At 38.1% G+C, this 13,418-nt stretch overlaps 1 long non-coding RNA gene across 2 annotated transcripts; it reads right to left on the bottom strand.

Annotated features, from left to right (window-relative positions):
* Positions 1 to 627: 627 nt before the first annotated feature.
* Positions 628 to 12,790, bottom strand: LOC116586237. Of its 2 annotated transcripts, XR_004283946.1 has the most exons (4): positions 9,210 to 9,298; positions 8,523 to 8,565; positions 1,719 to 2,081; positions 628 to 748 (listed from the first exon to the last, which is right to left on the bottom strand). It is a non-coding gene; the product is annotated as an uncharacterized LOC116586237 (long non-coding RNA). The 2 variants fall into 2 exon arrangements; XR_004283945.1 differs by lacking the exons at positions 1,719 to 2,081; positions 9,210 to 9,298 and adding an exon at positions 12,731 to 12,790.
* Positions 12,791 to 13,418: the final 628 nt, after the last annotated feature.

Below are 13,418 nucleotides of genomic sequence, written 5' to 3' on the forward strand. Positions count from 1 at the left end.
TTGGTGCTATAGTAAATGGAATCGATTCTCTAATTTCCCTTTCTGTATTTTCATTGTTAGTGTATAAGAATGCCACTGATTTCTGTACATTGATTTTGTATCCTTCCACGTTACTGAATTGCTATATGAGTTCTAGTAGTTTGGGGGTGGAGTCTTTTGGGTTTTCCATATAAAGAATCATGTCATCTGTGAAGAGAGAGAGTTTGACTTCTTCATTGCCAATTTGGATACCTTTTATTTCTCTTTGTTGTCTGATTGCTCTTGCTAGGACTTCTAATACTATGTTGAACAAGAGTGGTGAGAGTGGGCATCCTTGTCATGTTCCTGATCTCAACGGGAAGGCTGTGAGCTTTTCCCCATTGAAGATGATATTTGCTGTGGGTCTTTAATAGATAGATTTAATGAAGTTCAGGAATGTTCCCTCTATCCCTATACTTTGAAACGTTTTAATCAGGAACCGATGCTGGATTTTGTCAAATGCTTTTTCTGCATCAATTGAGAGGACCATGGGGTTCTTCTCTCTTCTCTTACTTATTTGTTCTATCACATTGATTGATTTGCGAATGTAGAACCATCCTTGTAGCCCAGGGATGAATCCCACCTGGTCATGGTGGATAATCTTTTTAATGTGCTGTTGAATCCTGTTTGCTAGGATCTTGTTGAGAATCTTAGCATCCATACTCAGTAGTGATAGTGGAGAAAAGAACATTCTTATGACCAGAGATGGGAAGCTGAGGCCATGGAAAATCTGTACAAACAGACCTTGTTAAAATAACCCTCATCTTCCTTTAGCCTTCCCATATGTTTTAGTTACTTTTTCACCATCACTACTCTTTATTCAACCTAGTATAAAAACACGGGGATCCAACCACTTTTTGAGACTTCATTTTCCTATGAAGTCTCCCTGCATATGTAAATACAAAATTTGCATGCCTTTGTCCTCTTAATCAACTGAAGAGACCAGCCAGAGACTCTAAAAGAATGGAGGAGAAGTTTTGCCTCTCCTACAGCTTAAAGGAAGAACCTCAAAGGGGAAGAGGCATGCCAGTTGCAGCTATCTCTTTTATAAGAAAAAAACTTGCCCTATACTTCTTCAGAAGCCTTCTGCTTATGTCTCCTTGGTCAGAACTCTATCAGTTGGCCACTGTCAGATGCAAGAGAAGCAGGGAAAAAGAATATTTAAGTTCTGCAAACTCTATCAGGAGAAGATACAAGGGAGAGGGATTTAGGTATGGCTACTCAAGTCAGCCAGTCAGTGGAGGAGTCAGCCACAATGAAAGATCTCTTTTCTGCTTTCTGAAAGCAGTGCTTGGTATGGTACAAATCTGAAAATGCAATGCCAGATCTTGTAAAATCTAAGAAAAAGTTTAAGTAAGTAGGTTTCAGGGAGAGTAAGAACTTCGACGGCATGAGTTCAGGGATCTTCTGGTTCAAGTTCTGTTATGGGAGTAGTCCCCCCTTATCTTCAGGGAATAAATACATTCCAAGACCCCCAAAAGAAGCCTGAAATGCAGGTAGTACCAAACCTGGATATACCAGGCTTTTCCCCATATATACATATATAGATATATAGGATAAAGTTTAATTTATTAATTAGGTACAGTAAGAGATTAAATATAACTAAAAATAAAAGATAACAATTACAGCAATATACAGTAATAGAAGTTATATGAAGGTGGCTTTTCTCTCTTTCTCAAAATATCTTATACTGTACCCACCTTCATCTTCTTGTGGTGATCTGAAATGAAGAATGCCTACATGGTGAGATGCCATGAGGTGAATGAATGAATAGGCACTGTGATATCTGATGATTCATGAGAAGGAGGCTCATCTGCTTTGGGATCCTGATCCAGGCTGACTATGGGGAGACTGAAACCTCAGAAAGCAAAACTGCAGATGATGGAGAAGTATTGGGATGGCTGGCAGCTCCCAACTGCAGGCTCTATACCCCACAATTCAAGTTCATGTGAGAGAGGCTAGCTGCGCCAGCGTCGGTTAGCTGCTCACTCCTAGTGAGGTTACAGGCAGGGAACCATCCTGCAAGCACAAGCCTGATTGCTGTGGGATTATTCCTGGGGACACTGAGGCAAAGGGACAGCATATTTTAGTGTATGTAAGTATAAGTAACATAAACATGTAAACAATGTAATATACTTGTATGTGATCATTGATGGTGTTGTCAGATCTAGAAACGCAAAGACAACTCCCCTTTAAATAATTTAGGGCAATCTTTTTGCTGTTGAGTAGGAATATCTTGATTCCTGGTTTCAGAAATTTAGCAACTGATGAGTTGAATTGTTTAGTTTTTGTTTTGTTTTGTACTGTTTGGGATACTGTGGTATAATAAAAAATAAATAAAGATTTGAAGGATGAGTGGCTCAGTCAAGCATCTGCCTTCACCTCAGGTCAGGATCCCAGGGTCCTGGAATCGAGTCCCGCATCAGGCTCCCTGCTCAGCGGGGAGCCTGTTTCTCCCTATGACTGCTACTCCCGCTACTTGTGCTCTCTGTCTCTGATAAATAATTCAATAAAATATTTTTAAAAAATATTTTTAAATATTTGCTCTTGTCCAGTTTCCTGGCACACAACTACTTAAATCCTCAGAATCTGTGGAGCAATGAGCCTTGTGTATGCTAATGAATGACTAGCGGCTGGAGGCCTCTGGATACCATCAGGATGGAGGCTGGTCACGAGAAAGAACGAGGTATGATTAAGTTAGAATTTTCAGCACCTGCACCCCTTCGCAACCCACCTTCAACGAGGGAAGAGGGGCTAGAGATTGAGTTAATCACCGACGGCTGATGATATAATTGATCATATCTATGTAATGAAATCTCCATAAAAATCCCTAAACAGTGACCATCAGAGAGCTTCTGGGGTGCTGAACACATCAAGATGCTGAGAGGGTCATGTGCCCTGAGAGGTCATGGAAGCTCCCCCATAGTTTGCCCCATGTATCTCTTCCATCTGGCTATTCCTGAACTATATCCTTTATTAAAACAAAACAAAACAAAACTGGTGATATAAAGTTCTACGAGTCATTCTAGTGAATTATCAAACCTGGGAGGGGGTTTATAGGAATACCCAAATTAATAGTGAGTTGGTCAGAAGCACACATGACTGGTACCTAAATTGGGGCAATCTTGTGGGACTGTGCCCTTTACTTGCAGAGATCTGACTCAAATGCCCAGTAAATAGTATTGGTATTGAATAGGATTATAGGTTACCTAGTTGGTGTCAGAGAGTTGGAGAAGCATTGTCAGAAAAGACATCACACATTTGGTGTCAGAAATGTTAGGAGAAAAAACAGCTTGGAGATACCAACAGAGCAAAAAAATGTAGAGGATGAGTTAAACCACTCTGGAGGCCTCCCACCATAATACAGGAGGACCAGCTTACCCAAGAGAGGGAACCACCCTTGACCTGTAATAGTGAGTTCAAAAGACAGATGATGGTAGAGTTAAGAACAGTGAGCTTCAACACAGAAAGAGGCAATGCTTCAGAGAGATCAAGTATGAGAGTTATGGATAAAAAGGAGTTTAGAAGGACTTCAGGCATGGCAGCAAGTTGATTAATGGCTCAATGGTTGATGTTTATGGCCAGCTATAGGGCTGAGGTCCGAGACCTGAGAGCAGATTGGCCGTGCCAGAGCTCAGGAAGGGTGACATATTTAGGGCTGGAGTAAGTGGTACAGGACCTGGGACAAGTTGGATCCAGGTCATGTTCCTGAGAAGAATTGCTTCAAAAGCCAATTTACCAATTGACCAATTTGCTGAAAGCTGCCAAGCACTTTAAATGAGTCTACAACAATGTCAGGTTCCTAACTTTCAGAAACCAGAGCTAACTCCAAGACTATTGGGGATCTGACCTTCTGATTTGGTTAGAACTTCTCAGCCTACACCAAGTGGGTTAGTCACTGATGGAACTCCAAGAAATGCATAGTTACAAAATTATTTTCCCACCATTTTATGGGAGTTCATGTAGCTATATAATTAAACAGATGGAGATAGTCACAGAGTTTCTTGAAAGTTTTTTACAGCCTTCTGGGACCATCAGTGCTTGGGAAGTAGCTGGGGAGAAAAGTGCTGATGCATTTTTATCTTCTGCCTTTTTATCTTCTGCTCCCTTCTGGCCCACACTCTAGGAGTGTCTCCCACCTGTGTTAGGCCAGCTTTATGTCCTCATGAACTATAGCTGTGGACAGTAAGCCAAAGGCAGGTGTAGATGTAAGTTGTAGAGTTGGCCCCCTCCTGCATGTGAGAAATGGATATTTATGTCTGGCTGCTTGCTCTGTGTTTACCTAGAATAAGGACATTGCAGAGAAGTTCCAAATGCAGTACTTACAGAAGAGCAGAGTGTTTTTGTGGCTCCTTCCTGACATGGGATTTGGGCTCTTGACTGGGCTGTCCATGTGGAGACATCTGTCTCTGCAAGCTTCTTCCCTGGGGCATTCTGTGGATGGGAAGACTATATCTATTGACAAATGGTGCCCTATACCCTGTGATTCTCAGTAAATGATTATTAGTGAGCTTAAGTGTTTTGAAGGTACAGAGCTCTCATTGGTGATCAAAACACACTGTGTACACAGCCTTGAGTAAATGTTTGAGGGCAGAAAGGATGAACTCTGATGCACAGAGGTTTGTGGATTTCTCCATATATTTTGAAGAGTAATGAGGATTATTTCTCCATATCATAGATCATACACATATGAACATATGGCCCTAACTAGGAGTTCTCAACTTGAGCATTTAACATTTTAGGACTAGATAATTCTTTGTTGTTGAGGATGGAGAGTATCCTGTCCAATACAGAATGTTTAGCAGGTCCCTAAACTCTCTCTGCTAGATGCCAATAGCAAATACTGCACCCCACTCCAACTCCTGCCCTAGTTGTGACAACCAAATATGTCTCCAAGTATTACTAAATATTTTCTAGGATGCAAAATCACCTTAAGTTGAAAACCACTGCTCCAGAGTTTAGACAGGCAGCCTAATTTAACCATGGGCAAGAGGAGAAAAAATGGCATGGCAGCTAGAGAAACATACCATACTAAAACAATAAATGAATTAAGTAAGCTAGCAAGTAAAATATAGGCAGTGAATCCACTCTAGAAGAAAATACAACTCAAGGAAAAGAACATTCTCCCAACGCTTTCTCATTATAAGAATAGTATACTAATATAAATTCAATAGAACAGAAGTTCAAAGACTAGATGATTAAATAACAGAATGGACTGAAAAAGGAAGTTGCAGCACTAAGGAAATGAATTGGGCTCCAAAATAATGCCATTAGAGAACTAACAAAATTTTAAATATCAATGAATTTGCTAGACAGAATTAAAATATGCAATTATTGGTAAAGAGAAAGGTTTGGGATGTCATAGACAATGAAAAGTAAAAAAACAAATCAATTAAAGCAATGAGAAAATAAAATATAAACATGTAGGACATAAAAAGATTAGCTAACATAAGAATAAATTGATATCCTTGAAGTAAAGAACTCTCCAAATCAGACAAAACAAGTATTCAGAAACAAGATGGGAGATGTTGATAAATGATGATGCTGAATGATGTATACATGGGATTTCATTATACTATTTCCTCTGTATTTATGTATGTTATAATTAAAAGTTTTTTAAAGCAACAAAAAATATACTAGAAAAACATTTGTGAATTCAATATATTGACATGCCAAGTGAAAGGACATTCAATGGATCAGAAAAAAAAAGGAAAGAAAGAATGTTGCAATTAAGACATTGTCTGGTTCAGTTGCTAAGCTTCATATATAAGGAAAAAAGTCTCTATTTTTTAAAAGATTTTATTTATTTATTTTGAGAGAGAGAGAACAAGCAGGGAGAAGCGCAGAGATAGAGGGAGAAGCAGGCTCCCTGCCAAGTCCCTGATGGGGGACTTGTGATTCCAGGACCCTGGGATCATGACCCAAGCTGAAGTCAGATGCTTAACAGACTGAGCCACCCAGGCATCCCAAGAAAGAAGTCTTTAGATTCCAGGCACAAAAGGCATAAGAAAAAAAATATTTAACTTCGATTTCTCTATAGAAACATTTAATACCAGAAGACATTGCAGTTATGCCTATAAGCTCTTTAAAAAAAAAAAAAAAGTATGACGCAAAAATACTATATGCATCCAGGTTGAATGTAATTGAAAATGCAGCAGACAGAAATTCCTAAATGTGGAATTACTTAAGGAATGTAACACTCAGTCTTTCATAAAAAATGTATAGATGATAAATCCAGCTAATGAAGAGAGGATCTGGAAATCAGTATTAAGAGGACAAAAGGCAATCCAAGTCTGCAAGGAAATGGAGGAATATTTACACATTGGTGGAAGGAAAATATATATGACCAAAATCTACTGAAACTGAACAAGTTGTCCTTCAAGTACAAAGGTAAAAGGCAGACTTTATTAGGATGAAGATACACACAGAGTACAGCACTCATGAGTGTTCTTGGATATGTTACTTGTTGAAGAAATTCAGTGAGCCAAGAAACAAATGAAAATAGAGAGCCCAACCATGGAGAAAATACAGTAATAAGACTAGTAAATTTATATCAATTTAAACAGGGAATTAAGACTAATTAATTGGCGGGGCGCCTGGGTAGCTCAGTGGGTTAAGCCGCTGCCTTCGGCTCAGGTCATGATCTCAGGGTTCTGGGATCGAGTCCCGCATCGGGCTCTCTGCTCAGCAGGGAGCCTGCTTCCCTCTCTCTCTCTCTCTCTGCCTGCCTCTCCATCTACTTGTGATTTCTCTCTGTCAAATAAATAAATAAAATCTTTAAAAAAAAAAAAAAAAGACTAATTAATTGGCAAAAATTATAATTATATAACTATATAAATATACACTTAACCATAACTAAAACCTCCAATAATATAAAAATAATGTAACTAAGAAAAATAAGGTGATGGGTATAGAGAACAAAAAGAATACATAATCAATACAATAAGACTGACAATTTTGTTGTATTTCCTAGCAAGCTGGAAGTCAATCCATGTTTGATTAGTCAAAGTATCTTTGACCACAGTGGAGTTTAACTAGAAATCACAAAAATTTCCTTATAACCTAAAAATTAAATGATACACTTCAAATATCCATGGGTCAAAGAAATAATCATTGTTTGAGCTGAATGATAATAGAGATTCAATATATCCAAACCTGTGAAATGTGGCTAAAGTGGCACTTGGAGGAGAATTTGTCTCTTAAATGCATATATATATATTTTAAATGCATATATCTAGAATAGAAAAAAATGCTAAAAAATCAGTTACTTAAATTTCCTTGTCTAGAGGCTAGGAAAAGTAGGTAAAATTAAACCTAAAGAAAGTATAAAGAAGGAAATAATAAAGATGAGAGTATAAATCCATAAAATAAATAACATACAATAGAGAAGCTAAGCTAAAAGTTGGGTGTTTAAAAAGATGAAGAAAATTGATAAATCTAACAAGACTGAATAAGAAAAAAAAGAGAACAAATAGAAATTAACAATATTCAGGGTGAAAAAGGAGATCATTAGAACATGTTAATATTTTAAAAATGAGATAGTATCATAAACAGCTTTATGCCAATAAATTTGACAATTTATATAAATGATAATTTTTCTGAGAAACACAATGAAAGTATAATAGAAAATCTGAGTAATCTAATATCTATCAAGGAAACTGAGTCTACCATTAAACACTTTCCCACAAAGAAAATCCCAAGCCCAGGGGCATCTGGGTGGGTCAGTCAGTTAAGAAGCAGCGTTTGGCTCAGTTCCTGATACTTGGGTCCTGGGATGGAGCCCCATGTGCTGTTTCCTGCTCAATGGTGAGTCTGCTTCCCCCTCTGTTCCTCCCCACCCTCTTGTGCCCCCCCCCACTCTCTTTCTCAAATAAATAAAATCTTTAAAAAAAATCCCAAGCCCAGAATACTTCACCAGTGAGTACTCCCAAACATACAGTGAAGAAATTAAACCAATCTCGTGTAAAATATTCAAGAAAATTAGAACAGAAAAACATTTTCCAACTTTTATTTTAATGAGCATAACCACAATACCGAAATTTGAAAAGGACATTATAAGGAATGAAAATTACATCCAATCTCTCTCAAGAACATAAATGCAAAAATCCCAACAAAAAGATTGAAAATTAAATGCTATGAAATAGAAAAAGGACAATACACTACATACAAGTGAGATTTAATTGAGGAATGCAATAGTTGTTTAACATCTGAAAAGCAAGTGTTTTAATTCACCATACTAAAAGAAAAATAGTATTTTTAAAAATATTTTATTTATTTATTTGATGGAGAGATCACGAGTAGGCAGAGAAGCAGGCAGAAAGAGGGGGAAGTAGGCTCCCTGCTGAGTAGAGACTGATGTGGGGATCGATCCCAAGACCCTGGGATCATGACCTGAGCTGAAGCCAGAGGCTTTAACCCACTGAGCCACCCAAGCGCCCTGAGAAAAATAGTATTATTATTTCAGTGGATGCAGAATAAATATTTTTATAAAATTCGGTACTCACCCATAATTAAAATATCATAACAAATAGACAGGAATTCCCTATTCTGGTGGGAGAAAAAAAAAAAGAAGAAAATAATTTTAACAAATTTTTCTACACATGAAAAATACTTTGCTATAACAAATTTCAAACACACAAAAATTGGTAGGGAAACATAAGCAATGTTCCTGCACCCTCCAACCATCTTCCTTTGTGGCCAATCTTATTTCAGTTATACCCGTATCTGCTTCCCCTACTCTCATATATTTTTCTTTTAATTTAAGTTCTTGTTAGTTAACTTCTAGAGCAACATTAGTTTCAGGAGTAGAATTCAGTGATTTATCACTTACATATAACACCCAGGCTCTTCACAAGTACCCTCCTTAATACCCATCACCCATTTAACCCCTCCCTGCCCACCTCCCTCCACCAATCTTCAGTTTGTTCTCTACGGTTAAGATGGTTTGTCTCCATCTCCCCCCCGCTACCCTTTCCTTATGTTCAGCTGTGTTGTTTTTAAATTCCACATATGAGTGAAATCATACAATATTTCTCTTTCTCTGACTGACTTATTTTGCTTAGCATAATACACTCTAGCTCCATCCACATCATTACAAATGGCAAGATTTCATTCTCTTTGAATGAAATATTCAAAGTAATATTTCCGTTGAGTAATATTCCATTATGTAATATTCCGTTATGTACACCTACCACATCTTCTTTATCCATTTGTCAGTTGATGGATGTTTAGACTCTTTCCCTAATTTGGCTATTGTTGCTAATGCTGCTATAAACATCAGGGTGCATGTTTTCCTTTGACTCTGTATTTTTGTATCCTTTGGGTAAATACCTAGTAGTGCAATTGCTGGACTGTAGCAATTTTGTGTCAGATATGTCATTTACAAATATCTCCTCCCATTCCATAGGTGGCCTTTTAGTTCTGTTGACTGTTTTCTTTGCTGTGCAGAAGCTTTTTATTTTGAAATCCTATTAGTTCCCATTAGTTCATTTTTGCTTTTGTTTCCCTGCCTCCAGTGTCTAGGAAGAAGATGCCACAGCCAAGGTCAAAAAGGGTGCTGCCTGTGTTCTCCTCTAGGGTTTTGATGATTTCCTGTCTCCCATATAGGTCTTTAATCCATTTTGAATTTATTTTTGTGTATGGTGTGAAAAAGGGGTCCAGTTTCATTCTTTTGCATGTAGCCATCCAGTTTATGCAACACCATTTGTTGAAGACACTGTCTTTTTGCCATTAGATACTCTTTCCTGCTTTGTCAAAGATTAGTGGACCATAGGGTTGTGGGTCCATTTCTGGGTTTTCCATTCTGTGATAGACAAATAATTTGTGATATGTTTCCACAATGAAATACTGTGTATATAACAATGAGAACAAATGAGCTGCAACTATAAGCAACAGTATGGATAAATTTCACCAACATAATTTTGGGGGAAAAGCCAACACAAAATAGTAAATACTATGTTACTCAACTTACATGAAGTTTTGAAACAGGCAAAACAAATCTGTGCTATTTGAAGACAGTGCAGTGATTATCTGTAGGTAGAAGAGGGACTGGAGGGATACAGGAAGGGGTTTCTATGTGCTAGTAAAGTTCTATTTCTTTTCTTTTTAAGATTTTACTTATTTGAGAGAGAGAGAGCATGAGTAGGGGGAGGGGCAGAAGATGAGGGAAAGAAAGAATCCCAAGCAGACTCCCCACTGAGCAGGGAGTCCAATGAGGGGCTTGATCCCAGGACCCTGGGATCATGACCTGAGCTGAAGGCAGATGCTTTAACAGACTGAGCCACCCAGGCAAACCCCTACTATAGGAAACATTCTTAATGTTCAGGTTCCAAACCACAACCATTCATTCATTCCACAAATACTTATTAAGTGTTTACTCTGTGTCAGACACTGAGGACACAAAGCTGAATAAGACCAAAAATCCTTGGCTTCAAGGAGCCAACAACCTGGTGTTTTGAAACAAGTTAATTAGCTATTATAATATAGGAGGAACTACCAGAGAGATCTGAAAAATGCTGCAAAAGCTCCCAGACTTCAAGCCCAAATTTCCCACAGCCTCCAGGACATATCTAGGGAAACATACTACAGGCAGCTCTAACAAAATGTGACTGAAACCTAACTGCGACTCCCCTTCCCTCCCACTCCCCAAGCCCATTCTTCCTTCTTTAGTGTAATACCAGAGAGAATGAGCCATGTGCATATGGCCACAGACCCTTTCTATATTGGTGATGGTGAACCCCCACACCCAAAGATCTTGCTGACTGTGGAAGTCTCAAGTATTTCCCTTATCTACAGATTGCCTCAGCCAACTGGATGAAAATTGATCACCTGCCTAAAGACAGCCATTCCAGAAATGGATCCTAAGTGCCCTGATAGGAAAACTCAATTATAATAGGGACAATTATGGGTTAGGCCAATTCTCTTCCTAGGAAATTTGAATGGTAGGTCTGAGGAAAGAGCCAAGCAGATGGTAGCAGGGGCAGAATCCAAAAGACACTCAGAACAGAGTACACAGAAGCCATGAGTAAGCAGAAACTATGAGTAGTAAGTAGTAGACCTGAGGCAGAGGGTGAGATAGTTCGTAGTAACAACACAGGGAAAGAGAGAAGCTGTCACCATAAATGCAAGGGCGCATCAAACTGCTGTAAGAACATGGACACCTGGCTTAACTAATTTACTGTCCTCACTAGGCCCTAGACTCTGGAGCCCAGAAATCCTTGTATCCTTATTTCATTCATGAACACACCATAAACCGCTGCAATTAAGTTCCTTAATTGTAACCTGAGTAACTCTGTTCTTTTCCACAAAAATTGCCTACTTAGTTCTATTCTCCAGAGTCAGTCAAAGCTGATGTCTAAAATCACTCTCCTACTCCCTTTACCCCAGTCCCTGAGTCCTGCACTTCTTACCTTTTGATTTTCTCATAATCCATCCTCTCCATTCAACCCTTATTAATCTGCTTTGGTTCTTTTTTTTTTTTTTTTTTTAAAGATTTTATTCACTTATTTGACAGACAGAGATCACAAGTAGGCAGAGAGAGAGAGGAGAAAGCAGGCTCCCCAAGGAGCGGAGAGCCCGACGCGGGGCTCCATCCCAGCAACCTGGAATCATGACCTGAGCCAAAGGCAGAGGCTTTAACCCACTGAGCCACCCAGGCACCCCTCTGCTTCGGTTCTTGACCACCATTATTTCTCATCTGATTTCCATGCCTTCAATCCCACTTCCCCATCTTTCATGCTGCCTCCAGAGAGACTGGTTTGAAAACAACTTAATGAAAGGTACCTAAATAGTCATTATTTGAAAATGATTTTGTTTACATAGAAGTCTAAAAAGAATCCATGGAAAAACTTCTAGAAAAAGAAAAGAAAAGAAAAACTGGGACTTGATAAAGTGGCTGAATAAAGTAAAACATTAAAAAAAAAGTCTTTATAAGGAAACATAAAACAAAAGTAATCGTCTTCATAACAGCAACCAAAATATCTAAAATATCATAGATGACTTAAAAAAAATAAGTATGCCATGAGGAGGAAAACAGCAAGCTTCAGAAATATGCTCAGGATGTAAATTAATGTCTCCATTACTTCTTCTTATGATAAACTCCTAATTTTCTAAGATAATATGAATAAATCTTTGCCCCTTATTTAAAAAAGGATGAAAAGACTGAAGAGTAGAAACATGTCAGTTCAGCCCACATTAATATGTGGATTTAGTGTAATCCCTACCAAGTTCCCCACAGGAATTGCTTGGGGAGGAGAGTACTTGACAAAAGAATACTGCAATTCATGTGTAATAACTAATAAGAATGGCAAGGAAAGTTTTATAAAGAACCTTTAGGAGGACTAGGCCTACCAGATACTAAAATATCATAAAATTGTGATAATGTAAAGTTTAGACACCACACAAGAATGCAAAAATGAATGGAACCAAAAAGGAAACTCCCATTTGTGTAAATAAATGTTATATAATAGTAATTCAACGTAACTTAAAATTCAAATGAGAAGAAATAGAATTAGTTAACAATTCGGGAGAAAGGGTTAAATACTGAGGGGAAAACACATCACTTAAGACTTTAATGCCATCTATGTATCTATCTAATCTTTCCCAGACCATAAAAACCAAAAACATTCCTTAATACTTCCCATTCCAGGCCCCAGACTCCAGTCTAAGTGAAGTGCCTCCCATTTCAAATATTGCATTGCAATAATTGACTTACTTGTGTGTCACTGAACTCAGACTGAGAGAAGAACAATGATCTGTACCATCCCTGTTTAGTTCATACTAAAGGCTCAATTAAGTGCAGCATTAATAACAGAGGGGAGGGAACACCAAGTACTCAAGATTGCAAGCAAAGACTCCACATGATAGCTTTTATTACTCAACCAAAATTTGATGGTTGGATTACTCAAGATTTCCTTTGAGCTGTACAAGTCCAAACAATAGCAATTTCAAAACCAAGGTATTAAGGCAAACAGACACACATACTTTTTTGGATTAAAAAATAAAAAGTATAAAATGAAGATTAATAATAGTACTCCAAAGCAATAGAGAGGTTTCTGCCAAATCCAATCTTTCTCTCCTTTATTCTACATGAAATAATACCATATCTTACTTTTTAAAATTAACATATAATGTATTATTTGCTTAAGGGTACAGGTCTGTGAATCACCAGTCTTACACAATTCACAGCACTCACCATAGAACATACCCTCCCCAATGTCCATAACCTAACTACCCTATCCCTTTCCCCACCCACAAGCAACCTTCAGTTTTTTTCCTGAGACTAAGAGTCTTTTATGTTTTGTCTCCCTCCCCAGTCCTATCTTGTTTCATTTTTTCCCTTCTCTACCCCCCACAGCTCCCCACCCTGCCTTTCAAATTCCTCATTTTAGAGAGATCATATG

Source organism: Mustela erminea, chromosome 3 (genome assembly GCF_009829155.1).
Source record: "Mustela erminea isolate mMusErm1 chromosome 3, mMusErm1.Pri, whole genome shotgun sequence".
Classification (NCBI taxonomy): Eukaryota; Metazoa; Chordata; class Mammalia; order Carnivora; family Mustelidae; genus Mustela; species Mustela erminea.